Source organism: Drosophila bipectinata, chromosome XR (assembly GCF_030179905.1).
Source record: "Drosophila bipectinata strain 14024-0381.07 chromosome XR, DbipHiC1v2, whole genome shotgun sequence".
In the NCBI taxonomy this organism is placed as follows: Eukaryota; Metazoa; Arthropoda; class Insecta; order Diptera; family Drosophilidae; genus Drosophila; species Drosophila bipectinata.
Window position 1 is genome coordinate 7,271,652 of NC_091735.1, and position 26,592 is coordinate 7,298,243.

At 42.8% G+C, this 26,592-nt stretch overlaps 4 pseudogenes; all 4 read right to left on the reverse strand.

The window, feature by feature from the left end:
- Positions 1 to 3,314: 3,314 nt before the first annotated feature.
- Positions 3,315 to 3,584, reverse strand: LOC122321430 (thioredoxin-1-like; annotated as a pseudogene).
- Positions 3,585 to 8,801: 5,217 nt separating this feature from the next.
- Positions 8,802 to 9,071, reverse strand: LOC122321429 (thioredoxin-1-like; annotated as a pseudogene).
- Positions 9,072 to 14,178: 5,107 nt separating this feature from the next.
- LOC108126299 (thioredoxin-1-like) lies at positions 14,179 to 14,514 on the reverse strand (annotated as a pseudogene).
- Positions 14,515 to 25,489: 10,975 nt separating this feature from the next.
- Positions 25,490 to 26,228, reverse strand: LOC108128291 (thioredoxin-1-like; annotated as a pseudogene).
- Positions 26,229 to 26,592: the final 364 nt, after the last annotated feature.

A 26,592-nucleotide genomic window follows, 5' to 3' on the forward strand; every position in this document is an offset into this window, starting at 1 on the left:
AAAGCCCTTCTTTTCGGCGGCGCATGTGATTTCCGCTCACTGGAACATCTGAATCCAAAAATTCAAACGGGATTAGAAAAAGTACATGTTTGGCTCTCGTATGAACTAGGATTATTAACTTCGCTCAAAAATTAACAAAATGGTGGACCTTTGAAATTTTTTTTTGGAAATTTCCATTTTTTTCATCCACAAATCGAGTTGAAAAGTAAGGAAGATCTTCACCGATTAGATTTATCCTAGTTCATACGAGAGCTATATATGTATAGAATAACGTGTTAAAATTTGGAACCGATTGGATTAATAGTTTTTGAGTAACCTCATGCGCCAGTCGTAAAAACACTGTTTCGAGAAAAACGCGTTTAAAGTTTTGAGATGGCTCTCGCCGTCGCCTGAGGCTTCCACCATAAATCGGCTATATCTTTAAGAGTTTTTGAAATTTTTACTTGAAATTTTCAGGGAACATTCTTGAATAGTTACAAGTTCGAATTAAATTAAAAAAAAAAAATCGATTTTTTAAAACCGAGAATGGGGGGGGTCCCCTTAATAACCCAATTAAGGGGTTATATACAGTTGTGATAGATAAAAAAAACGCATAGATGAAAAATAAGTATATACTGTTGGGAATACTGTCACAAAAATTCATGACGATCGGAGCATTAGAACCGAAGATGTAGCTATTTATAGCGCACTACCTGCACATAAAACTTGAACAAACTTAAAACTTTAACGCGATTATCTCAGAATCTTGTTTTTTCGAAATTACCTTTGCGGTGGACACGATTACTAAAAAACTACTTATCCGATCAACACCAAATTTATTTATCTTATTTATTATTACCACTTATTTATTATGATATTAGCTAGTCCGTGAACGAGGGATTTTCAATTTTTTTTAAAACTCCTTTTAAAAATTAAAAATCTTATACCTTGAAACATTTTACAAGGTACAACATTTACATTTACAACAGTACATTTTTTGTTAAAACCGTCGTCTTTTTTTTTAAATCAAAATTTTTAAAAATCCCTCGTTCACGGACTAGACAATACAATATACTAACTAAACTTTTTTGAATTTTGGATTTCGGATGAACCGTTTTCGAGAAATCATGTCCACCGCAAGACACCATCGAAAAAAGATGATCCGGGACATCGGCTATAACATTTGTTTTATGTAATATTTTTTTATGAAAAAATTTAATTAAGTACCCAGAATATTTTCTATGGTGTCAAAAAAAAATCGATAAAATTCCATTTTATTGCGCGGTATAACTGTATATAACCCCTTAAAAGAAGCAGAACTAAATAATATTGTTCCACTCTTGAGTTATTAATTTAGTGCGAAAAGAAGTGGCCGTTCTATCCAATGTGTTGGAGCCATGTTTTCTAGTCGTTTTGGCCATAGGACGATTTGTATTGCAGACAAAGCTTAACATTGTGTACGTAGATAAGTAACAGCGAAACCGTTAAAGCTGGGCTAGGCATTACCAAAAGGGTAGGGTAACGGGAATGTAAAGTTAATTGGGTGCAAAAGCTACCACAATAAGACTTTAAACACTTTCATGCCCAAATTAAACTGGGAACACAGAAAATATTTAACGCCATAAATGATTAATAGGAGCCCCAAGTAACGTTCATTTCGACTTTTGATACTCTAAGTCCGTTGGTATGTCCTTACTGAAATGTTGCCTATAGGCAAAATTCACTTTTTTTTGTTGAACACAATTATTATCGTACCAGCGAAACGAGATCAAGCTATAGGTTGCTTCGACCTTTATGTCAAAAGATCCACTGCCTTTTTATTGACATTTTTTAGACGGTTATTGCGGATAGTGCCAATAGCTAAGATACCCCTATCCTTTAATGCTATCATCAGCTTACTGAAGTAAACCAGTTATCAATATAGTTTACAGTTTAATATAGTTTAAAGTTTTGATTGTCAGGAATGTTTGGTTCCGTCTCCAAAGTAAAGGAAAAATCATATGTAATACTACACCCCAGCTCTAGAAAACATTTTTGCTGTGTAATTATTCCCTAAGGGAAAAAATAAAAATCATAAATAATTATTCGCTCAAAAATATAACTCAATTCATGATTTCGCGATATTTATAATTTTTTTTGGATATTTGACATAAGTAAAGAATACTCGATCAAATCCAGTGTACATATGTCTTTTCATTTCTTAAAAAAATCTAAATTATTGCTCGACTCATGACCGAACACAGGAAAAGGTTTAATTTAATTAAACCTATAATTTAAATATGCTATACATGTGCCACTCCCATTACAAATTAGGTTTAACTGAATTCAATCTCCTCATCCCAGCTTAGCATCCATTGCTGGATATGTGAAAAAGTCGTACACGCCAAGTGTGCCGGATTCAATTTCTCTGTTTCCGATGCCATTTCCCGTAGGTCTGGTCTCCATTGTTCGTTTTTATTATTTTTTTTTTGCGGTCTTTTAGAATTTTGGAAATGGGTTGTGCGTCAATAAGAGCTTTAGCTAGCATTCCTGTGTTCATCATAAAGCTTAGAGGACCAGACGACCGAGGGGCGCTCGAGTAACGATTTATTAGTATATGTTAAGCTACTTGTAATATATTAAGCTAAGAGGAGTTAGTAAAGAAATTAAAACTGCTATATTTTAAATTTGAAGGACAGGAAAGTGATTTTATAGAGTAGAGACCATTGTAGTTCGAACCTCAGACCCTAAAAGGGTCGTGATGTGCATATGTCGAACTCAAATGGCTAAGGAATAGAGGATTCATGTTTCTAGTCCTTCTATTGAGAATGTTATAATTTAAGCGTGTTAGTAAATGCTGGCTATCTACATCCCCATTAATTAGGTTATTTAGAAAAACTACACTGAGCATTATCCTACGATTTATTAAGCTTGGTAAGTTTATTAGTAAGATTCTACTATTATAAGTTGGAAGGTGAAGATTTGCATTCCAAATAAGACAGTGAGAAAGTTAAGAAATTCTTATATACGGACTCTAGGCGTCCTGATGTACTCCATATTGGGGACTCCAGACACATGAACCATGAAATGACCATGACTTTTGACCACCTTTTAATGAAACCAAGGACTCCTTTAGCCTTATAAATCATTGGGGAAATATGGGAATAGGACGCCAAGATCATTAACCTGAGTTAATTTCTCTAAGGCAATCCCATAGAGAGTATACGTAGCCTGCAGAGGGAAAGAACGATAAAAAAAATAAGCTTGCATTTTTTTTTAAGCTAAAATATAGTTAAGAATGAAAAATAAATAAGAATCGTTACACATGCTGCCTGGGTGGAGAATCGGGAAGGATCCTACTTGACCAACTTGGCCATCATGTGGGTCAGCTTTTCCTCGTCGGAGCTCGAGAATCGGCCCACTTTGCGATTATTTTTGAGGGTGACGAACGTGGGCATGCTCTGGACGCGGTACTTCTCCGAGAGCTCCTCGAACTTGTCCACATTGACCTTGACGTCCTTGAGAACCACCGCCTTGGTGGAGTACTTCCGCGCCAGGGTCTTGACGGTGCTGTCGATGGCCTTGCAGGGACCGCACTAGTCGGCGTAGAAGTCCAAGACCAACATGCGCTTGTAGTAATCGGTTTTCAATCTTTTCTTGTTTTTTTGGAAAAGAACTATCGACTTTAAGCGTCGAAATCACGTGGAAAAGACTTCAACTTTCCAAAATGGCGGTTGTTAAAGAAAATAGTATTACTTTTTCTATTTTACGATCTCGAGACACACCGTACAGAGTTGGAGCTGCTTCTGCCATTAGGTATTAAATCATTTGATAAACACAATTTTTGAAAGTTTTCAAAATCAGGTTGAAGACTGCATTGGGCAGAGAGTTCGTTAAAGCAGGGGGCAAGTCATTAATAAAAAGAGTAAACAGTAGCGTGCAAAGATGACTCCCGAGGGCCCCAGATGTAGCACGTACCAAGAGGAAATGTATATTTTTAAATAACACTCTTTGTGTTCTTCCATCTCAGTAGCTGGATATCCACGTAAGGAGGTCTATAAGGAATCCCAGCATGTTCAGGTTACTGAACAAGAGTGACTAAAGTCTTTACTAAAGTCTGTGTAGATAAAATCCCTTTGAAATCCCTTTCGAATGCCATGACAAAGGATATCAACTCCAGTAAATGAGTGGTGGTGGAGCGACGTTTAATGAAGCCATTCTGATATGGAGAGATGATCGAAGAGCAAAGGTGTTGCAAACGAGGAGTAATTAATTTGTGAAATAACTTTGGAATTGCCGATAATTTAGAGATACCTCTGTAGTTAGCAGCATTCGACTTTTTCCCTTTTTTATGTAAGAATTTATGAAAGATTCCTTCCACTTAAGGGGAAAAGTCGAGGCTTCCAAGTCTATGAAGAGGTTTGCGCATGGCACAGTATCTTAGCACACAGCCTGGTACTCCGTCGGGGTCTGGCGAATAAATAGGTTTGACCTTTAGGAGATAAGATAATAAGCTATTCTCGGAGAAAAACGGACAGAAAATAAGATTTGCTGAGTGAATTTTGTATGCGTAAGGGTGATCTGTCGACTTAGGCGGAGAATAAGTTGTTTGAATAAATTTTGCGAATAGATCGGCAATGGTCTGATCAGACGTCGCAGATGAATTTTCAAACGTAAGCAGAGGTAAGCGACAGCGGCGTGTATAATTCCTGTAACATTCAGCGGTATGCACGGTAAAATTTGACGGAGCTAGTAGATATCTTGAAAAATATATACTACAGCAGGTTTCTTACATATTCTAAGTAAGAGCATATTTTTAGTATTTCAGGGAGCAGCGCAACAGAGCTTGAGTGAAAACTTGCCCAGGCAGATGAGTGACAATCTGCAAACGGGACTTGGAGTGACGTCATCGCTGCAGTTGCCGGCACAAATTAGTGAAAATTTGCCGCCACAATGGAGTGGAAATTTGGCGCCGACGCTCTGGCGGCCATTGTGCAAACGGGCAACCTGTCACACGGACACACACACCAACAACAACAGTAGGCTATTCTCCGCCGTGTGACCGCCACGGCGCAGCCTGGACTAGGTTATGTTCATCCGCCACGGGAGCCGACTCACACTTTGGAGGTATCTGCACCATCGCCCCAGTCATATGGAGTAGCGACGGCGAGCATACCTGCATGAACGTAGATTGCCTGATCTTCCCGATTTCGAGGGTCAGCCAGAGGAATGGCCAATATTCGTGTGCGCTTTCACGGAGACAACGCCAGCCTACCAGTGCACCCAATTGAAAAATAACCAGAGGCCAGTGAAAGCCCTGAAGGGCGAGGCCTGCGAGACAGTGAAGTCGCTGCTCATCCATCCTAACAACGTAGAAGCTGTTATGGAGCAGCTTCAATTCCAGTATAGACGTGCGGAGCTACTCATCCGTAGTTGGCTACGATAGCGTGTGCGATGTGCAGCCAATTCAGGAGGCCAACGTCGCAAGGATCGTGCCGTTCGCGACGAAGGTGAGCAACCTGGCAGCGTTCCTGCAGTCAACCACGATTGGCAACCAGCACCTAGGGAACCCAACCCTAATGAAGGAGCTGATCGCCAAGTTGCCGCTGAGCAAGAGGTTGGACTGGGCGAAGCACGCGGTCACGATACAGCTGTATCCGACAGTGGTGCACCTGAGCGAATGGCTTCATGAATTCGCAAGACTGGTGTGCACTGTCACGGATGCTGGAGCCAAGGAGCAATCGAAGCGAAGGATCCTGCACGCGAATAGTGTTCGCGTTTCTAGGCGTTTCTACAACGACGCGGATCGAGTCCGCGAGAAAGCTGAGGCTATGCTTTTCATGTCTGGAGCCGCGGATGCAATGTTCACGGATCCACCTACTGTCCAGGATGTCACCTGGACATCCCAGACGGCCGCCAGTCGCAGATGGAGGCCGCAGGAGGGATCATAGAAGCAGTCAGGACCGACGGCTGTACAGAGACAGCAGCAAGCGGAGAGGAATGCCACGACCAGTGGATTCCAACGAGAGGAGCCGTCCTTCGACAGCCGCAGTTATAGACGCGGGGCGTGAGCAGGATGAAAGGCGATCGAAGTGTGACCGCCAGGAATTGCCGCATCGAAACCTGAGCTGCGTCGATTCGATTGGATGCCACCTACTATTCCGGATTCTACCCGTGACGCTGTACGGAAAGAATACGCAGGTCGACACCTATGCACTGCTGGATGAAGGATCGTCTGTCAGGCTCATCGACGACGAACTCATCCGCAGCCTGAACCTGAAGGGCGAGAGTCGCCAACTGAACGTGCAGTGGTTTGGTATGCGACCGGGCCGCTACGGAGAGACAACGAGGTGAGACTGCAAGAGAGCTACAATATGGCGCTCAAGAGACTCGTTAACATCGAGAGAAAAATCAGGCGCGATGTGTACTTCGCGCGGGCCTATAAGGCACAATGGAAGATTACGTCAAGAAGGGGTACGCACGACGACTGGAGCCCCAGGAAATCTAGAGGTTTCAGGAAGGCAATTTTTGGTACCTGCCGCACTTCGGGGTGGAAAACCCGAACAAACCTGGAAAAATCCGGCTGGTCTTCGTCGCGGCTGTCAAGATGAACGGCGTTTCCCTTAATTAAAATCCTGTCCACCGCAAGACACCATCGAAAAAAGATGATCCGGGAATTCGGCTATAACATTTGTTTTATGTAATATTTTTTTATGAAAAAATTTAATTAAGTACCCAGAATATTTTCTATGGTGTCAAAAAAAAATCGATAAAATTCCATTTTATTGCGCGGTACAACTGTATATAACCCCTTAAAAGAAGCAGAACTAAATAATATTGTTCCACTCTTGAGTTATTAATTTAGTGCGAAAAGAAGTGGCCGTTCTATCCAATGTGTTGGAGCCATGTTTTCTAGTCGTTTTGGCCATAGGACGATTTGTATTGCAGACAAAGCTTAACATTGTCTACGTAGATAAGTAACAGCGAAACCGTTAAAGCTGGGCTAGGCATTACCAAAAGGGTAGGGTAACGGGAATGTAAAGTTAATTGGGTGCAAAAGCTACCACAATAAGACTTTAAACACTTTCATGCCCAAATTAAACTGGGAACACAGAAAATATTTAACGCCATAAATGATTAATAGGAGCCCCAAGTAACGTTCATTTCGACTTTTGATACTCTAAGTCCGTTGGTATGTCCTTACTGAAATGTTGCCTATAGGCAAAATTCACTTTTTTTTGTTGAACACAATTATTATCGTACCAGCGAAACGAGATCAAGCTATAGGTTGCTTCGACCTTTATGTCAAAAGATCCACTGCCTTTTTATTGACATTTTTTAGACGGTTATTGCGGATAGTGCCAATAGCTAAGATACCCCTATCCTTTAATGCTATCATCAGCTTACTGAAGTAAACCAGTTATCAATATAGTTTACAGTTTAATATAGTTTAAAGTTTTGATTGTCAGGAATGTTTGGTTCCGTCTCCAAAGTAAAGGAAAAATCATATGTAATACTACACCCCAGCTCTAGAAAACATTTTTGCTGTGTAATTATTCCCTAAGGGAAAAAATAAAAATCATAAATAATTATTCGCTCAAAAATATAACTCAATTCATGATTTCGCGATATTTATAATTTTTTTTGGATATTTGACATAAGTAAAGAATACTCGATCAAATCCAGTGTACATATGTCTTTTCATTTCTTAAAAAAATCTAAATTATTGCTCGACTCATGACCGAACACAGGAAAAGGTTTAATTTAATTAAACCTATAATTTAAATATGCTATACATGTGCCACTCCCATTACAAATTAGGTTTAACTGAATTCAATCTCCTCATCCCAGCTTAGCATCCATTGCTGGATATGTGAAAAAGTCGTACACGCCAAGTGTGCCGGATTCAATTTCTCAGTTTCCGATGCCATTTCCCGTAGGTCTGGTCTCCATTGTTCGTTTTTATTATTTTTTTTTTGCGGTCTTTTAGAATTTTGGAAATGGGTTGTGCGTCAATAAGAGCTTTAGCTAGCATTCCTGTGTTCATCATAAAGCTTAGAGGACCAGACGACCGAGGGGCGCTCGAGTAACGATTTATTAGTATATGTTAAGCTACTTGTAATATATTAAGCTAAGAGGAGTTAGTAAAGAAATTTAAACTGCTATATTTTAAATTTGAAGGACAGGAAAGTGATTTTATAGAGTAGAGACCATTGTAGTTCGAACCTCAGACCCTAAAAGGGTCGTGATGTGCATATGTCGAACTCAAATGGCTAAGGAATAGAGGATTCATGTTTCTAGTCCTTCTATTGAGAATGTTATAATTTAAGCGTGTTAGTAAATGCTGGCTATCTACATCCCCATTAATTAGGTTATTTAGAAAAACTACACTGAGCATTATCCTACGATTTATTAAGCTTGGTAAGTTTATTAGTAAGATTCTACTATTATAAGTTGGAAGGTGAAGATTTGCATTCCAAATAAGACAGTGAGAAAGTTAAGAAATTCTTATATACGGACTCTAGGCGTCCTGATGTACTCCATATTGGGGACTCCAGACACATGAACCATGAAATGACCATGACTTTTGACCACCTTTTAATGAAACCAAGGACTCCTTTAGCCTTATAAATCATTGGGGAAATATGGGAATAGGACGCCAAGATCATTAACCTGAGTTAATTTCTCTAAGGCAATCCCATAGAGAGTATACGTAGCCTGCAGAGGGAAAGAACGATAAAAAAAATAAGCTTGCATTTTTTTTTAAGCTAAAATATAGTTAAGAATGAAAAATAAATAAGAATCGTTACACATGCTGCCTGGGTGGAGAATCGGGAAGGATCCTACTTGACCAACTTGGCCATCATGTGGGTCAGCTTTTCCTCGTCGGAGCTCGAGAATCGGCCCACTTTGCGATTATTTTTGAGGGTGACGAACGTGGGCATGCTCTGGACGCGGTACTTCTCCGAGAGCTCCTCGAACTTGTCCACATTGACCTTGACGTCCTTGAGAACCACCGCCTTGGTGGAGTACTTCCGCGCCAGGGTCTTGACGGTGCTGTCGATGGCCTTGCAGGGACCGCACTAGTCGGCGTAGAAGTCCAAGACCAACATGCGCTTGTAGTAATCGGTTTTCAATCTTTTCTTGTTTTTTTGGAAAAGAACTATCGACTTTAAGCGTCGAAATCACGTGGAAAAGACTTCAACTTTCCAAAATGGCGGTTGTTAAAGAAAATAGTATTACTTTTTCTATTTTACGATCTCGAGACACACCTTACAGAGTTGGAGCTGCTTCTGCCATTAGGTATTAAATCATTTGATAAACACAATTTTTGAAAGTTTTCAAAATCAGGTTGAAGACTGCATTGGGCAGAGAGTTCGTTAAAGCAGGGGGCAAGTCATTAATAAAAAGAGTAAACAGTAGCGTGCAAAGATGACTCCCGAGGGCCCCAGATGTAGCACGTACCAAGAGGAAATGTATATTTTTAAATAACACTCTTTGTGTTCTTCCATCTCAGTAGCTGGATATCCACGTAAGGAGGTCTATAAGGAATCCCAGCATGTTCAGTTTACTGAACAAGAGTGACTAAAGTCTTTACTAAAGTCTGTGTAGATAAAATCCCTTTGAAATCCCTTTCAAATGCCATGACAAAGGATATCAACTCCAGTAAATGAGTGGTGGTGGAGCGACGTTTAATGAAGCCATTCTGATATGGAGAGATGATCGAAGAGCAAAGGTGTTGCAAACGAGGAGTAATTAATTTGTGAAATAACTTTGGAATTGCCGATTTAGAGATACCTCTGTAGTTAGCAGCATTCGACTTTTTCCCTTTTTTATGTAAGAATTTATGAAAGATTCCTTCCACTTAAGGGGAAAAGTCGAGGCTTCCAAGTCTATGAAGAGGTTTGCGCATGGCACAGTATCTTAGCACACAGCCTGGTACTCCGTCGGGGTCTGGCGAATAAATAGGTTTGACCTTTAGGAGATAAGATAATAAGCTATTCTCGGAGAAAAACGGACAGAAAATAAGATTTGCTGAGTGAATTTTGTATGCGTAAGGGTGATCTGTCGACTTAGGCGGAGAATAAGTTGTTTGAATAAATTTTGCGAATAGATCGGCAATGGTCTGATCAGACGTCGCAGATGAATTTTCAAACGTAAGCAGAGGTAAGCGGCAGCGGCGTGTATAATTCCTGTAACATTCAGCGGTATGCACGGTAAAATTTGACGGAGCTAGTAGATATCTTGAAAAATATATACTACAGCAGGTTTCTTATATATTCTAAGTAAGAGCATATTTTTAGTATTTCAGGGAGCAGCGCAACAGAGCTTGAGTGAAAACTTGCCCAGGCAGATGAGTGACAATCTGCAAACGGGACTTGGAGTGACGTTATCGCTGCAGTTGCCGGCACAAATTAGTGAAAATTTGCCGCCACAATGGAGTGGAAATTTGGCGCCGACGCTCTGGCGGCCATTGTGCAAACGGGCAACCTGTCACACGGACACACACACCAACAACAACAGTAGGCTATTCTCCGCCGTGTGACCGCCACGGCGCAGCCACGGGAGCCGACTCACACTTTGGAGGTATCTGCACCATCGCCCCAGTCATATGGAGTAGCGACGGCGAGCATACCTGCATGAACGTAGATTGCCTGATCTTCCCGATTTCGAGGGTCAGCCAGAGGAATGGCCAATATTCGTGTGCGCTTTCACGGAGACAACGCCAGCCTACCAGTGCACCCAATTGAAAAATAACCAGAGGCCAGTGAAAGCCCTGAAGGGCGAGGCCTGCGAGACAGTGAAGTCGCTGCTCATCCATCCTAACAACGTAGAAGCTGTTATGGAGCAGCTTCAATTCCAGTATAGACGTGCGGAGCTACTCATCCGTAGTTGGCTACGATAGCGTGTGCGATGTGCAGCCAATTCAGGAGGCCAACGTCGCAAGGATCGTGCCGTTCGCGACGAAGGTGAGCAACCTGGCAGCGTTCCTGCAGTCAACCACGATTGGCAACCAGCACCTAGGGAACCCAACCCTAATGAAGGAGCTGATCGCCAAGTTGCCGCTGAGCAAGAGGTTGGACTGGGCGAAGCACGCGGTCACGATACAGCTGTATCCGACAGTGGTGCACCTGAGCGAATGGCTTCATGAATTCGCAAGACTGGTGTGCACTGTCACGGATGCTGGAGCCAAGGAGCAATCGAAGCGAAGGATCCTGCACGCGAATAGTGTTCGCGTTTCTAGGCGTTTCTACAACGACGCGGATCGAGTCCGCGAGAAAGCTGAGGCTATGCTTTTCGTGTCTGGAGCCGCGGATGCAATGTTCACGGATCCACCTACTGTCCAGGATGTCACCTGGACATCCCAGACGGCCGCCAGTCGCAGATGGAGGCCGCAGGAGGGATCATAGAAGCAGTCAGGACCGACGGCTGTAAAGAGACAGCAGCAAGCGGAGAGGAATGCCACGACCAGTGGATTCCAACGAGAGGAGCCGTCCTTCGACAGCCGCAGTTATAGACGCGGGGCGTGAGCAGGATGAAAGGCGATCGAAGTGTGACCGCCAGGAATTGCCGCATCGAAACCTGAGCTGCGTCGATTCGATTGGATGCCACCTACTATTCCGGATTCTACCCGTGACGCTGTACGGAAAGAATACGCAGGTCGACACCTATGCACTGCTGGATGAAGGATCGTCTGTCACGCTCATCGACGACGAACTCATCCGCAGCCTGAACCTGAAGGGCGAGAGTCGCCAACTGAACGTGCAGTGGTTTGGTATGCGACCGGGCCGCTACGGAGAGACAACGAGGTGAGACTGCAAGAGAGCTACAATATGGCGCTCAAGAGACTCGTTAACATCGAGAGAAAAATCAGGCGCGATGTGTACTTCGCGCGGGCCTATAAGGCACAATGGAAGATTACGTCAAGAAGGGGTACGCACGACGACTGGAGCCCCAGGAAGTCTAGAGGTTTCAGGAAGGCAATTTTTGGTACCTGCCGCACTTCGGGGTGGAAAACCCGAACAAACCTGGAAAAATCCGGCTGGTCTTCGTCGCGGCTGTCAAGATGAACGGCGTTTCCCTTAATTAAAATCCTGTCCACCGCAAGACACCATCGAAAAAAGATGATCCGGGAATTCGGCTATAACATTTGTTTTATGTAATATTTTTTTATGAAAAAATTTAATTAAGTACCCAGAATATTTTCTATGGTGTCAAAAAAAAATCGATAAAATTCCATTTTATTGCGCGGTACAACTGTATATAACCCCTTAAAAGAAGCAGAACTAAATAATATTGTTCCACTCTTGAGTTATTAATTTAGTGCGAAAAGAAGCGGCCGTTCTATCCAATGTGTTGGAGCCATGTTTTCTAGTCGTTTTGGCCATAGGACGATTTGTATTGCAGACAAAGCTTAACATTGTGTACGTAGATAAGTAACAGCGAAACCGTTAAAGCTGGGCTAGGCATTACCAAAAGGGTAGGGTAACGGGAATGTAAAGTTAATTGGGTGCAAAAGCTACCACAATAAGACTTTAAACACTTTCATGCCCAAATTAAACTGGGAACACAGAAAATATTTAACGCCATAAATGATTAATAGGAGCCCCAAGTAACGTTCATTTCGACTTTTGATACTCTAAGTCCTTTGGTATGTCCTTACTGAAATGTTGCCTATAGGCAAAATTTGTTGAACACAATTATTATCGTACCAGCGAAACGAGATCAAGCTATAGGTTGCTTCGACCTTTATGTCAAAAGATCCACTGCCTTTTTATTGACATTTTTTAGACGGTTATTGCGGATAGTGCCAATAGCTAAGATACCCCTATCCTTTAATGCTATCATCAGCTTACTGAAGTAAACCAGTTATCAATATAGTTTACAGTTTAATATAGTATAAAGTTTTGATTGTCAGGAATGTTTGGTTCCGTCTCCAACGTAAAGGAAAAATCATATGCAATACTACACCCCAGCTCTAGAAAACATTTTTGCTGTGTAATTATTCCCTAAGGGAAAAAATAAAAATCATAAATAATTATTCGCTCAAAAATATAACTCAATTCATGATTTCGCGATATTTATAATTTTTTTTTGGATATTTGACATAAGTAAAGAATACTCGATCAAATCCAGTGTACATATGTCTTTTCATTTCTTAAAAAAATCTAAATTATTGCTCGACTCATGACCGAACACAGGAAAAGGTTTAATTTAATTAAACCTATAATTGAAATATGCTATACATGTGCCACTCCCATTACAAATTAGGTTTAACTGAATTCAATCTCCTCATCCCAGCTTAGCATCCATTGCTGGATATGTGAAAAAGTCGTACACGCCAAGTGTGCCGGATTCAATTTCTCAGTTTCCGATGCCATTTCCCGTAGGTCTGGTCTCCATTGTTCTTTTTTATTATTTTTTTTTCGCGGTCTTTTAGAATTTTGGAAATGGGTTGTGCGTCAATAAGAGCTTTAGCTAGCATTCCTGTGTTCATCATAAAGCTTAGAGGACCAGACGACCGAGGGGCGCTCGAGTAACGATTTATTAGTATATGTTAAGCTACTTGTAATATATTAAGCTAAGAGGAGTTAGTAAAGAAATTTAAACTGCTATATTTTAAATTTGAAGGACAGGAAAGTGATTTTATAGAGTAGAGACCATTGTAGTTCGAACCTCAGACCCTAAAAGGGTCGTGATGTGCATATGTCGAACTCAAATGGCTTAGGAATAGAGGATTCATGTTTCTAGTCCTTCTATTGAGAATGTTATAATTTAAGCGTGTTAGTAAATGCTGGCTATCTACATCCCCATTAATTAGGTTATTTAGAAAAACTACACTGAGCATTATCCTACGATTTGTTAAGCTTGGTAAGTTTATTAGTAAGATTCTACTATTATAAGTTGAAAGGTGAAGATTTGCATTCCAAATAAGACAGTGAGAAAGTTAAGAAATTCTTATATACGGACTCTAGGCGTCCTGATGTACTCCATATTGGGGACTCCAGACACATGAACCATGAAATGACCATGACTTTTGACCACCTTTTAATGAAACCAAGGACTCCTTTAGCCTTATAAATCGCCATAGGAATAGGACGCCAAGATCATTAACCTGAGTTAATTTCTCTAAGGCAATCCCATAGAGAGTATACGTAGCCTGCAGAGGGAAAGAACGATAAAAAAAATAAGCTTGCATTTTTTTTTAAGCTAAAATATAGTTAAGAATGAAAAATAAATAAGAATCGTTACACATGCTGCCTGGGTGGAGAATCGGGAAGGATCCTACTTGACCAACTTGGCCATCATGTGGGTCAGCTTTTCCTCGTCGGAGCTCGAGAATCGGCCCACTTTGCGATTATTTTTGAGGGTGACGAACGTGGGCATGCTCTGGACGCGGTACTTCTCCGAGAGCTCCTCGAACTTGTCCACATTGACCTTGACGTCCTTGAGAACCACCGCCTTGGTGGAGTACTTCCGCGCCAGGGTCTTGACGGTGCTGTCGATGGCCTTGCAGGGACCGCACTAGTCGGCGTAGAAGTCCAAGACCAACATGCGCTTGTAGTAATCGGTTTTCAATCTTTTCTTGTTTTTTTGGAAAAGAACTATCGACTTTAAGCGTCGAAATCACGTGGAAAAGACTTCAACTTTCCAAAATGGCGGTTGTTAAAGAAAATAGTATTACTTTTTCTATTTTACGATCTCGAGACACACCGTACAGAGTTGGAGCTGCTTCTGCCATTAGGTATTAAATCATTTGATAAACACAATTTTTGAAAGTTTTCAAAATCAGGTTGAAGACTGCATTGGGCAGAGAGTTCGTTAAAGCAGGGGGCAAGTCATTAATAAAAAGAGTAAACAGTAGCGTGCAAAGATGACTCCCGAGGGCCCCAGATGTAGCACGTACCAAGAGGAAATGTATATTTTTAAATAACACTCTTTGTGTTCTTCCATCTCAGTAGCTGGATATCCACGTAAGGAGGTCTATAAGGAATCCCAGCATGTTCAGGTTACTGAACAAGAGTGACTAAAGTCTTTACTAAAGTCTGTGTAGATAAAATCCCTTTGAAATCCCTTTCGAATGCCATGACAAAGGATATCAACTCCAGTAAATGAGTGGTGGTGGAGCGACGTTTAATGAAGCCATTCTGATATGGAGAGATGATCGAAGAGCAAAGGTGTTGCAAACGAGGAGTAATTAATTTGTGAAATAACTTTGGAATTGCCGATAATTTAGAGATACCTCTGTAGTTAGCAGCATTCGACTTTTTCCCTTTTTTATGTAAGAAGTTATGAAAGATTCCTTCCACTTAAGGGGAAAAGTCGAGGCTTCCAAGTCTATGAAGAGGTTTGCACATGGCACAGTATCTTAGCACACAGCCTGGTACTCCGTCGGGGTCTGGCGAATAAATAGGTTTGACCTTTAGGAGATAAGATAATAAGCTATTCTCGGAGAAAAACGGACAGAAAATAAGATTTGCTGAGTGAATTTTGTATGCGTAAGGGTGATCTGTCGACTTAGGCGGAGAATAAGTTGTTTGAATAAATTTTGCGAATAGATCGGCAATGGTCTGATCAGACGTCGCAGATGAATTTTCAAACGTAAGCAGAGGTAAGCGGCAGCGGCGTGTATAATTCCTGTAACATTCAGCGGTATGCACGGTAAAATTTGACGGAGCTAGTAGATATCTTGAAAAATATATACTACAGCAGGTTTCTTATATATTCTAAGTAAGAGCATATTTTTAGTATTTCAGGGAGCAGCGCAACAGAGCTTGAGTGAAAACTTGCCCAGGCAGATGAGTGACAATCTGCAAACGGGACTTGGAGTGACGTCATCGATGCAGTTGCCGGCACAAATTAGTGAAAATTTGCCGCCACAATGGAGTGGAAATTTGGCGCCGACGCTCTGGCGGCCATTGTGCAAACGGGCAACCTGTCACACGGACACACACACCAACAACAACAGTAGGCTATTCTCCGCCGTGTGACCGCCACGGCGCAGCCTGGACTAGGTTATGTTCATCCGCCACGGGAGCCGACTCACACTTTGGAGGTATCTGCACCATCGCCCCAGTCATATGGAGTAGCGACGGCGAGCATACCTGCATGAACGTAGATTGCCTGATCTTCCCGATTTCGAGGGTCAGCCAGAGGAATGGCCAATATTCGTGTGCGCTTTCACGGAGACAACGCCAGCCTACCAGTGCACCCAATTGAAAAATAACCAGAGGCCAGTGAAAGCCCTGAAGGGCGAGGCCTGCGAGACAGTGAAGTCGCTGCTCATCCATCCTAACAACGTAGAAGCTGTTATGGAGCAGCTTCAATTCCGGTATAGACGTGCGGAGCTACTCATCCGTAGTTGGCTACGATAGCGTGTGCGATGTGCAGCCAATTCAGGAGGCCAACGTCGCAAGGATCGTGCCGTTCGCGACGAAGGTGAGCAACCTGGCAGCGTTCCTGCAGTCAACCACGATTGGCAACCAGCACCTAGGGAACCCAACCCTAATGAAGGAGCTGATCGCCAAGTTGCCGCTGAGCAAGAGGTTGGACTGGGCGAAGCACGCGGTCACGATACAGCTGTATCCGACAGTGGTGCACGACCAGTGGATTCCAACGAGAGGAGCCGTCCTTCGACAGCCGCAGTTATAGACGCGGGGCGTGAGCAGGATGAAAGGCGATCGAAGTGTGACCGCCAGGAATTGCCGCATCGAAACCTGAGCTGCGTCGATTCGATTGGATGCCACCTACTATTCCGGATTCTACCCGTGACGCTGTACGGAAAGAATACGCAGGTCGACACCTATGCACTGCTGGATGAAGGATCGTCTGTCACGCTCATCGACGACGAACTCATCCGCAGCCTGAACCTGAAGGGCGAGAGTCGCCAACTGAACGTGCAGTGGTTTGGTATGCGACCGGGCCGCTACGGAGAGACAACGAGGTGAGACTGCAAGAGAGCTACAATATGGCGCTCAAGAGACTCGTTAACATCGAGAGAAAAATCAGGCGCGATGTGTACTTCGCGCGGGCCTATAAGGCACAATGGAAGATTACGTCAAGAAGGGGTACGCACGACGACTGGAGCCCCAGGAAGTCTAGAGGTTTCAGGAAGGCAATTTTTGGATCCATCCATTGCTGGATATGTGAAAAGTCGTACACGCCAAGTGTGCCGGATTCAATTCCTCAGTTTCCGATGCCATTTCCCGTAGGTCTGGTCTCCATTGTTGTTTTTTATTATTTTTTTTTGCGGTCTTTTAGAATTTAAGAAATGGGTTGTGCATCAATTAGAGCTTCAGCTAGCATTCCTGTGTTCATCATAAGGCTTAGAGGCACAGACGACCAAGGGGCGCTCGAGAAACGATTTATTTGTATATGTTAAGCTATTTGTAATATGTTAAGCTAAGAGAAGTTAGTAAAGAAATTTAAACTGCTATATTTTAAATTTGAAGGACAGGAAAGTGATGGTTTATTAATGAGGTTGTCGGGTCAAGCAGCAAGCAACTAATTTAAGCATAATAATTAATTAGTAACTGATGTTTTGTTGGTCGCAAGCCGATTCTTTTTCGGCCGCTCGGCTTTGCTACTTCGGCGTTTAAAGTTAGCGAGCATCCGCTCAGCCTATTCTGGAAGGTTGGCGCCACTCTCGTTCGTCTTCTTACTGCGCTCGCATCCTAAATTGGATTTCAAATATTGTGCATAAGTCCTAATTTCATATGCGGCCTGAATAAAGTTTATAACGTTGAAATTAATTAAATTCCTATTTTTTATTTACGGCATTGAAAACGCTCAATGACCAAACATTGGTGAACCCCGACGTGATCGTTAATATATTTATATACACATAAACAAATTACTAAAACAAAAACAAAACAATTTTGTAAACAGTGTTATGTGGAAAAATATCATACGTGGATAATAAGTTTGTTTACAATAATAAACAAATTATAATATATTATTATATTATACATACATACAGGCATGAACATAAACGTTAGTTAAAAAGCACACATACATATTTACGATCCACAACGCAAGTGCATTCGCCCGCGCATAGACTTCATACAAACATACGATCCACAACGCAAGTGCATTCGCTCGCACATAGCTTCATATATATATACATTCCAAAATTCCGCTACGTTTCTGAGCGCACAGTGGGACAGGTCGTGTTCGCCGCGAGCAAATAAAATTTCTTTCGGGTTGTTCGGAACTCAATATAATAAATCATGAACTCCAGCGGCGCCGTCACAGGAGCACCCACTCCAACTCGGAGTGCTATTTTAAAGTGCAAGGCCCTGGGTATTCTCCAGGACTTACAGAGGATCCAAGGAGCTCTTCAGCCTATTTCCAAGGTGGATGATGCCATGCTACACGTCCGACATGGTCAGATAGCCACCATGTTCAGCAACTTCAAGGCCATCCACGGGGAGCTTGAGGATTTGGTCATTTTGCAGATCAGCAGTGACCTTCGATGGACTGTTTCGGAGCTCGTAGCGACGATGCAGGCAGAAATTGAGCACGAGACGACCCTTCGCTCATCTCGAATTGCTGCCCACTCCACCCTTGCCAACGGAATGTCCACCATGCAGGCTGACCCAGGGTTAGGTCAAAGTTTTCAAGTGCTGCCTCCTTTGCCGCTCCCTACGTTCAGCGGTGGATACTCGGAATGGGCGGAATTTTACTCGATCTTCTCTACAATCGTCGACAGCAATCCTCGTATTAGTAAGGTGGAAAAGTTGCAAAGGTTGCGATCTTGCCTTCGGGAGTCCGCTTTCGAAGCAGTTCGTTCCTTGGAAGTCTCCGACGAGAGCTATGATGTTGCGCTGAATTTATTGGAGAAACGATTTAATAACCGTCGCTTAATATTTCAGGCACACGTGAACGAGATTCTGGCCCTCAGTCTGTTGGAAAGTGGCTCAATAGCAGCTCTTTGAGGTCTTTCGAACAAATTCAATGCCTATATGCGACCCTTATGCGATTTGGGTTCGTCAAGTCAGATCGTCACCGAATTTTTGGAGCAGCGATGTAGGACGCTAGAGGCTATGAACGTGGCCATGGCTGCAGTAGATCATCCTTTATTGTTACTAATTCGCTTCCTTCTGCCTGTGCTTTATGCGGTGGATGGTCTCATATAATGTCTGCATTCCCCCGATTTCTGACAATGCCCCCTGAGATCCGCCTTGGTGAGGCCAGGCGACTCGGTCTTTGTGGGAAGTGTCTACAAACGGCCATCACATGCGTGAGTTCCTCGCTGCTAATTGACGAAGTTGTGGAAGGAGGCATCACAGTCTGCTGCATTTTCTGGAGCAGCCGGCATCTAGCCAGCCTTTGGTTGGTCCTCCCACGTCAGCCATAGCCAAAGGCGCCGAGCCTGTAGCCTCTTCGCCGTCCACTGCTAATGCACTAGTTGCTCAAGGTCGCGCCGGATCCGAACTCTGTTGGACTCTGGATCGCAGGTGCACGTGATCACTTACCGGCTGGCAAGTCAGCTGCAGCTCAGGAGGTACAAATCATTCATTGCGGTGTCTGGTATTGGCGATACCGGTTTTTCGACAGATGGATTCTCTGTTGATGTTCTCCTGCGGTCCCACTGCTCCGAATACTCGGCCCTGGTTAACGCCGTCATCGCCGCCAATATCACGGACCTGCAGCCTAGCTTCAGTTTGGATGTCTCCAGTTGGAATATTCCTAGCAATCTTTCTTTGGCTGATCCTGAATTTTTCCGCCCACAGGGCATCGACCTTCTTATCGGAGCCAGTCTGTTTTACGAGCTGCTGTGTGTTGGGCAAATGAAGCTCTCAGCCGGCCTGCCATTGCTGCAGAAAACCCGACTTGGATGGGTCGTGTGTGGAGGCGGTTCACATGCCCAGAGAAGATCATTCGTTTCCACTGCCCATAAGGATGTTCCGGAGAGCGCAACAATGCTGGATGATCAGCTGGGTTCTCTACTCCGCCGGTTTTGGGAAATCGAAGACTGCTCCGAGCTTATTGTGAAGCGGACGAAGGAAGAGCTAGATTGCGATGCGCATTTCGTGCAACATGTTGCTCGGCTGGATTCCGGCGCTTACGATTTAAGGCTTCCGTTAAAATGCGGTTCTAAGTTGCTGTGAGAATCTTACCCCCAAGTTGTTTGACGATTTTTTTCCCTCGAAAGGAAGCTCTGTCGCCGTCCTCAATTGAAGGAGCAATATGCTGCCTTCATAAAGGAGTATTTGGACTTGGGTCACATGTCTCCAGTCTCTGCTGATGCGAGGTTCACTGGTCAATACTTTCTTCCACACCATTGTGTTTTAAAGGAGGACAGGTCAACAACCAAGATCAGGGTTGTCTTTCATGGATTTGCTGTCACAACGTCCGGATATTCATTGAATGACGTGTTGATGTCTGGCCCAGTTATTCAGCCAAAGTTACTGCATATTCTGTTAAGGTTCCGATGCCATCGGGTGGCCATTACTGGAGATATTTGTAAAATGTATCGTTGCGTCAGGGTTTTTCCTGAGGCTAGCTATCTTCAGTGCATTCTTTGGCGGGATTCCACACAGGATGAGTTACAGGTTTTTAAGCTGAATACTGTCACCAATGGAACGAAGCCTGCCTCATTTTTAGCAGTTCGGACAATGCATCAGTTGGCAGATGATGAGCAAATAATGTTTCCAAAGGGGGCCGAAATTCTGCGTCGCGACTTTTATGTGGATGATCTGCTTTCTGGAGGCGACTCTATAGATGAAGCTATTAGTATAATCACTAACCATACAGCATATAGACAACCCATTTCATACAACGAAAATGGACGCAAAAATTTCTTGCGACAGGCCCCAGCAGGCCCCAGAGCGGATTTCTTACGCTCATCGTTCGTTCATCTTACGCTCATTCTCTCATTAAATTTTTTCTGTTTCTCAGTCTCTAAACGGAGCGCGATGAAGAAGGTTGGCCTGCGCTTCGGTTGATCTTTGTATGTATGCGTGTCACACATTCACATACACGGGTGTTTGTGTGCGTACGATTTCGTTTCGAAGCCAGCGCACAAAATTTGGATTTTTCTTACTTTTCAGGCTTGCTACCCTAACAAAATTCGGGTATTCGTTATTTGATGACATGACGAAAGAAATTTATTATTATTATACATTTATTATTTATTATACATTTTTAATTTATTTAGGAATTAGATTAAGTGTTAGTAGTAAAATGTTTTCTGTATATATATTTTTACGAATCATTAAAAATCAATATACTGAGAATGTGTCAGAGTATATTTCAGTCAGAGTCATTTAAAACGCCGATTGCTTTTAAGTTTTTGTTGGTCTGCAAGAGGCTTGTGCATGCCTACTCTAACGATGGAATGATTTTTAGGGGAGGGTGAAGACACGAAAACAGCTGATGGACTTGTTTACCTTTTTTGTTTACAATTTTTCAGGCACTTGTTATTAATTTGGGTTATTGTGAGATGGAAATGACGGTGTGTAAATACGGTAGTGACATTTTTATATTTATGTATATATTTTAAATTACACTGCAGATCATACAATAAGAATCCATATAAAAGCATAAAACCAATGTATATATATAATATATGTATATATCTGTAACAATTTTTTAACTTTTTTAAAGCTCCAAAATATATAAGAAAAAATTTTAAATTAACGACAATAATTTAATTAAATCTCACATTAAATTTAATTTAATAAAATTATTGTCGTTAACAAAAACTTAAAAGCAATCGGCGTTTTAAGTGACTCCGACTGAAATATACTCTGACACATTCTCAGTATATTGATTTTTAATGATTCGTAAAAATATATATACAGAAAACATTTTACTACTAACACTTAATCTAATTCCTAAATAAATTAAAAATGTATAATAAATAATAAATGTACAATAATAATAAATTTCTTTCGTCATGTCATCAAATAACGAATACCCGAATTTTGTTAGGGTAGCAAGCCTGAAAAGTAAGAAAAATCCAAATTTTGTGCGCTGGCTTCGAAACGAAATCGTACGCACACAAACACCCGTGTATGTGAATGTGTGACACGCATACATACAAAGATCAATCGAAGCGCAGGCCAACCTTCTTCATCGCGCTCCGTTTAGAGACTGAGAAACAGAAAAAATTTAATGAGAGAATGAGCGTAAGATGAACGAACGATGAGCGTAAGAAATCCGCTCTGGGGCCTGCTGGGGCCTGTCGCAAGAAATTTTTGCGTCCATTTTCGTTGTATGAAATGGGTTGTCTATATGCTGTATGGTTAGTGGTATAATGCAGCAAACTTTCGCGATCCTTGCCAAAGGCCATTTTCGGTTAAGGAAGTGGTGCTCCAATGTTGCTGACGTGCTGGAGAAGGTGCCTGAAGAAGACCGGGAATCTTTCCTAAAGTTTGATGGTGGTAGCAACTTCACAAAGACACTGGGTCTTGCTTGGGATCCTGCAACTGACCGCTTGCTATTTTCTTTTGAAGGGATTCAGTCAATCTCAAAGCCCACTAGGCGCATTGTGCTTTCTTCAGTCGCTCGGCTTTATGACCCATTAGGCCTTGTTGGTCCTGTAATTTCAAAGGCAAAGATCTTTCTCCAGAAACTGTGCCGTGAGAAGTTGTCCTTGGATGAAAGTCTTCCTCGAGCTCTTCACTGCGACTGGAATATGATTTGTAGCAGCTTTGTTAGTACGCAGCGCGCCGAATTCCCTAGATGGGTGCTAACATCGAAATCCGAGGTGGAGGTCCATGGATTCTGTGACGCCAGCATTGAGGCGTATGGGGCATGCGGTTATGTCGTATCCAAGGGCGCAGGATCTGAAAGCTATTTACTCTGTTCGAAGTCCCGAGTTGCGCCGTTAAAGACTGTTACGGTGCTGGAGTTATCGGGAGCCGAGTTGTTGGCTCGACTTATGTCGGAAGTAGAGCAGTTGAAGGTCTACGTTGAAAAGTATTTTTGCTGGTGCGATTCTGCTGTGGCTCTGTCTTGGATTCGAGAAAAACCCTCTCGGTTTAATGTTTTCGTCGCCAATCGAGTTTCCACCATTCAGAAGCTCACTAGAGAAATGGAGTGGCGGTATGTTCCCACTTCTTTGAACCCAGCAGATATCCTGTCGCGTGGTGCTCTTCCCAATGAATTGGTTGAGAATAAGCTTTGGTCTTACGGTCCTCCGTTTCTCATTGGATCCCAAGAGGCGTGGCCAACCGCGGTCCCATCTGAGAGATCAACCCTGGAGTTACGTGCAAGGGTCCTGCTCATTCAGTCTCCGTACGTGGATATAACAGCGGTTTCTAAATACGCTAATTCGTTTCCAGCACTGCAGAGGGTATTCGCTTACGTATACAAGTTTTCTCAACGAATTCACCACAACGGTGTTACGGCTAGCGATATAAAATCTGGAACACAGCTGTTGCTGCGGCTAGTGCAGCGTGTGCATTTTTGGGAGGACATAAAGGCTCTTCAAAATGGAAAAGAGATAGCGGTATCCAGTGCCCTTGCCTCATCCTCTCCCTTCTTGGATAAATTTGGACTGTTGCGCGTAGACGGTCGGCTGAAAGATTCGTCGTTGGATTTTAATAGTCAGCATCCAATTATACTTCCAAGAAGCCATCCAGTTACGCAGGCTATAATTGTTGACTTCCATGAGCGAAATTTACATACGGGACCTCGCGCACTGTTGGCAATTATTCGGTCCCAATATTGGCCAATTGGGGGGAGAAAAACCGTGACGAAGGCAATACACAAATGCATCCGATGCTTCCGGACTAAGCCTCGGTTGTTGGAGCACATTACGGCTGATCTTCCGGAGCAAAGAGTTAGCGGCTCTCAGGTCTTTGGAGTCACTGGTGTGGATTTTTGTGGACCGTTCTATTATAAGCCGGAAGTGCGTAATAAGGCTCCAGTAAAATGTTACGTTAGCATTTTCATTTGTTTTGCTACCAAAGCCGTCCACCTGGAGCTTGTAAGGGATCTGTCCACAATGTCTTTTTTGCAGGCTTTGAAGCGTTTTATATGCACCCGCCGAAGGCCTCAACATATTTGGTCTGACAACGCAACCAACTTTGTTGGAGCCAAAAACGAGCTAAAGGAGCTGCGCCGATTATTTCTAAGCGAAGAGCATCAACGGGCACTGCTGGAGTTTAGCTCTATGGAGTCCATCGAATGGCATTTTATTCCTCCTCGATCTCCGCATTTTGGTGGTCTGTGTGAAGCGGCTGTTAAAACCGCCAAGCACCATTTTTACCGAGCTGTCGGATCTGCAGTTCTTGGATTCGAGGAGCTGCGAACGCTGCTGTGCCATATTGGGGCTGTTATAAATTCACGACCCTTATTGTCTCTTTCAGAAAATCCTGCATACCTTGATGTTCTGACCCCGGCTCATTTTTTAACTGGTGGTCCGTCAGTCAGCTTTATCGAGCCTGATGTCACAAAGCTGAACTTTGCGCGTGTCTTTCCTGCAGCAGTCTTTCTGGTCCCGATGGAAGGTGGAGTACCTAAGCCTTCTCCAGCAGCGCTCCAAATGGCGCGCCTCCGGTCCTGCCTTGGCCCCGAACGATGTGGTGCTAGTAAAGGACGAGAATCTACCCCCGATGAAATGGCCGCTTGCGAGAATAGTGGAGTTAATCCCTGGTCGAGATGGTATCTTTCGAGTGGCGGTGATAAAAACCTCATCTGGAATTACCAAGCGAGCAGTGACTAAGCTGTGCCTTTTGCCCCTTAAGGATGAAGTTGGAGTAGAAGCCCCAACTGGGGGGAGAATGTCGGGTCAAGCAGCAAGCAACTAATTTAAGCATAATAATTAATTAGTAACTGATGTTTTGTTGGTCGCAAGCCGATTCTTTTTCGGCCGCTCGGCTTTGCTACTTCGGCGTTTAAAGTTAGCGAGCATCCGCTCAGCCTATTCTGGAAGGTTGGCGCCACTCTCGTTCGTCTTCTTACTGCGCTCGCATCCTAAATTGGATTTCAAATATTGTGCATAAATCCTAATTTCATATGCGGCCTGAATAAAGTTTATAACGTTGAAATTAATTAAATTCTGATTTTTTATTTACGGCATTGAAAACGCTCAATGACCAAACAGAGGTTATGTAGAAAAACTACACCGAGCATTATCCTACGATTTGTTAAGCTTGGTAATTTTAGTAAGAGTCTACTATTATATGTTGGAAGGTGAAGATTTGCATTCCACTTAAGACAGTAAGAAAGTTAAAAAATTCTTTTGTACGGACTCTATGCGGTCCTGATGTACTCCATATTGGAGACTCCAGACACATGAACCATGAAATGACCATGACTTTTGACCACCTTTTAATGAAACCAAGGACTCCTTTAGCCTTATAAACCATTGGGGAAATATGGGAATAGGACGCCAAGATCATTAACCTGAGTTAATTTTTCTAAGGCAATCCCATAGAGAGTATACGTAGCCTGCAGAGGGAAAGAACGATAAAAAAAAAAGCTTGCATTTTTTTTTAAGCTAAAATATAGTTAAGAATGAAAAATAAATAAGAATCGTTACACATGCTGCCTGGGTGGAGAATCGGGAAGGATCCTACTTGACCAACTTGGCCATCATGTGGGTCAGCTTTTCCTCGTCGGAGCTCGAGAATCGGCCCACTTTGCGATTATTTTTGAGGGTGACGAACGTGGGCATGCTCTGGACGCGGTACTTCTCCGAGAGCTTCTCGAACTTGTCCACATTGACCTTGAGGTCCTTGAGAACCACCGCCTTGGTGGAGTACTTCCGCGCCAGGGACTTGACGGTGCTGTCGATGGCCTTGCAGGGACCGCATTAGTCGGCGTAGAAGTCCAAGACCAAGTGCTTGGTGCTGGCGTCCTCCATGCGCTTGTAGTAATCGGTTTTCAAGCTTTTCTTGTTTTTTTGGAAAAGAACTATCGACTTTAAGCGACGAAATCACGTGGAAAAGACTTCAACTTTCCAAAATGGCGGTTGTTAAAAAAAGAGTATTACTTTTTTCTATTTTACGATCTTGAGACACACCGTACAGAGTTGGAGCTGCTTCTGCCGTTAGGTATTAAATCATTTGATAAACACAATTTTTGAAAGTTTTCAAAATCAGGTTGAAGACTGCATTGGGCAGAGAGTTCGTTAAAGCAGGGGGCAAGTCATTAATAAAAAGAGTAAACAGTAGCGTGCAAAGATGACTCCCGAGGGCCCCAGATGTAGCACGTACCAAGAGGAAATGTATATTTTTAAATAACACTCTTTGTGTTCTTCCATCTCAGTAGCTGGATATCCACGTAAGGAGGTCTATAAGGAATCCCAGCATGTTCAGGTTACTGAACAAGAGTGACTAAAGTCTTTACTAAAGTCTGTGTAGATAAAATCCCTTTGAAATCCCTTTCGAATGCCATGACAAAGGATATCAACTCCAGTAAATGAGTGGTGGTGGAGCGACGTTTAATGAAGCCATTCTGATATGGAGAGATGATCGAAGAGCAAAGGTGTTGCAAACGAGGAGTAATTAATTTGTGAAATAACTTTGGAATTGCCGATAATTTAGAGATACCTCTGTAGTTAGCAGCATTCGACTTTTTCCCTTTTTTATGTAAGAAGTTATGAAAGATTCCTTCCACTTAAGGGGAAAAGTCGAGGCTTCCAAGTCTATGAAGAGGTTTGCACATGGCACAGTA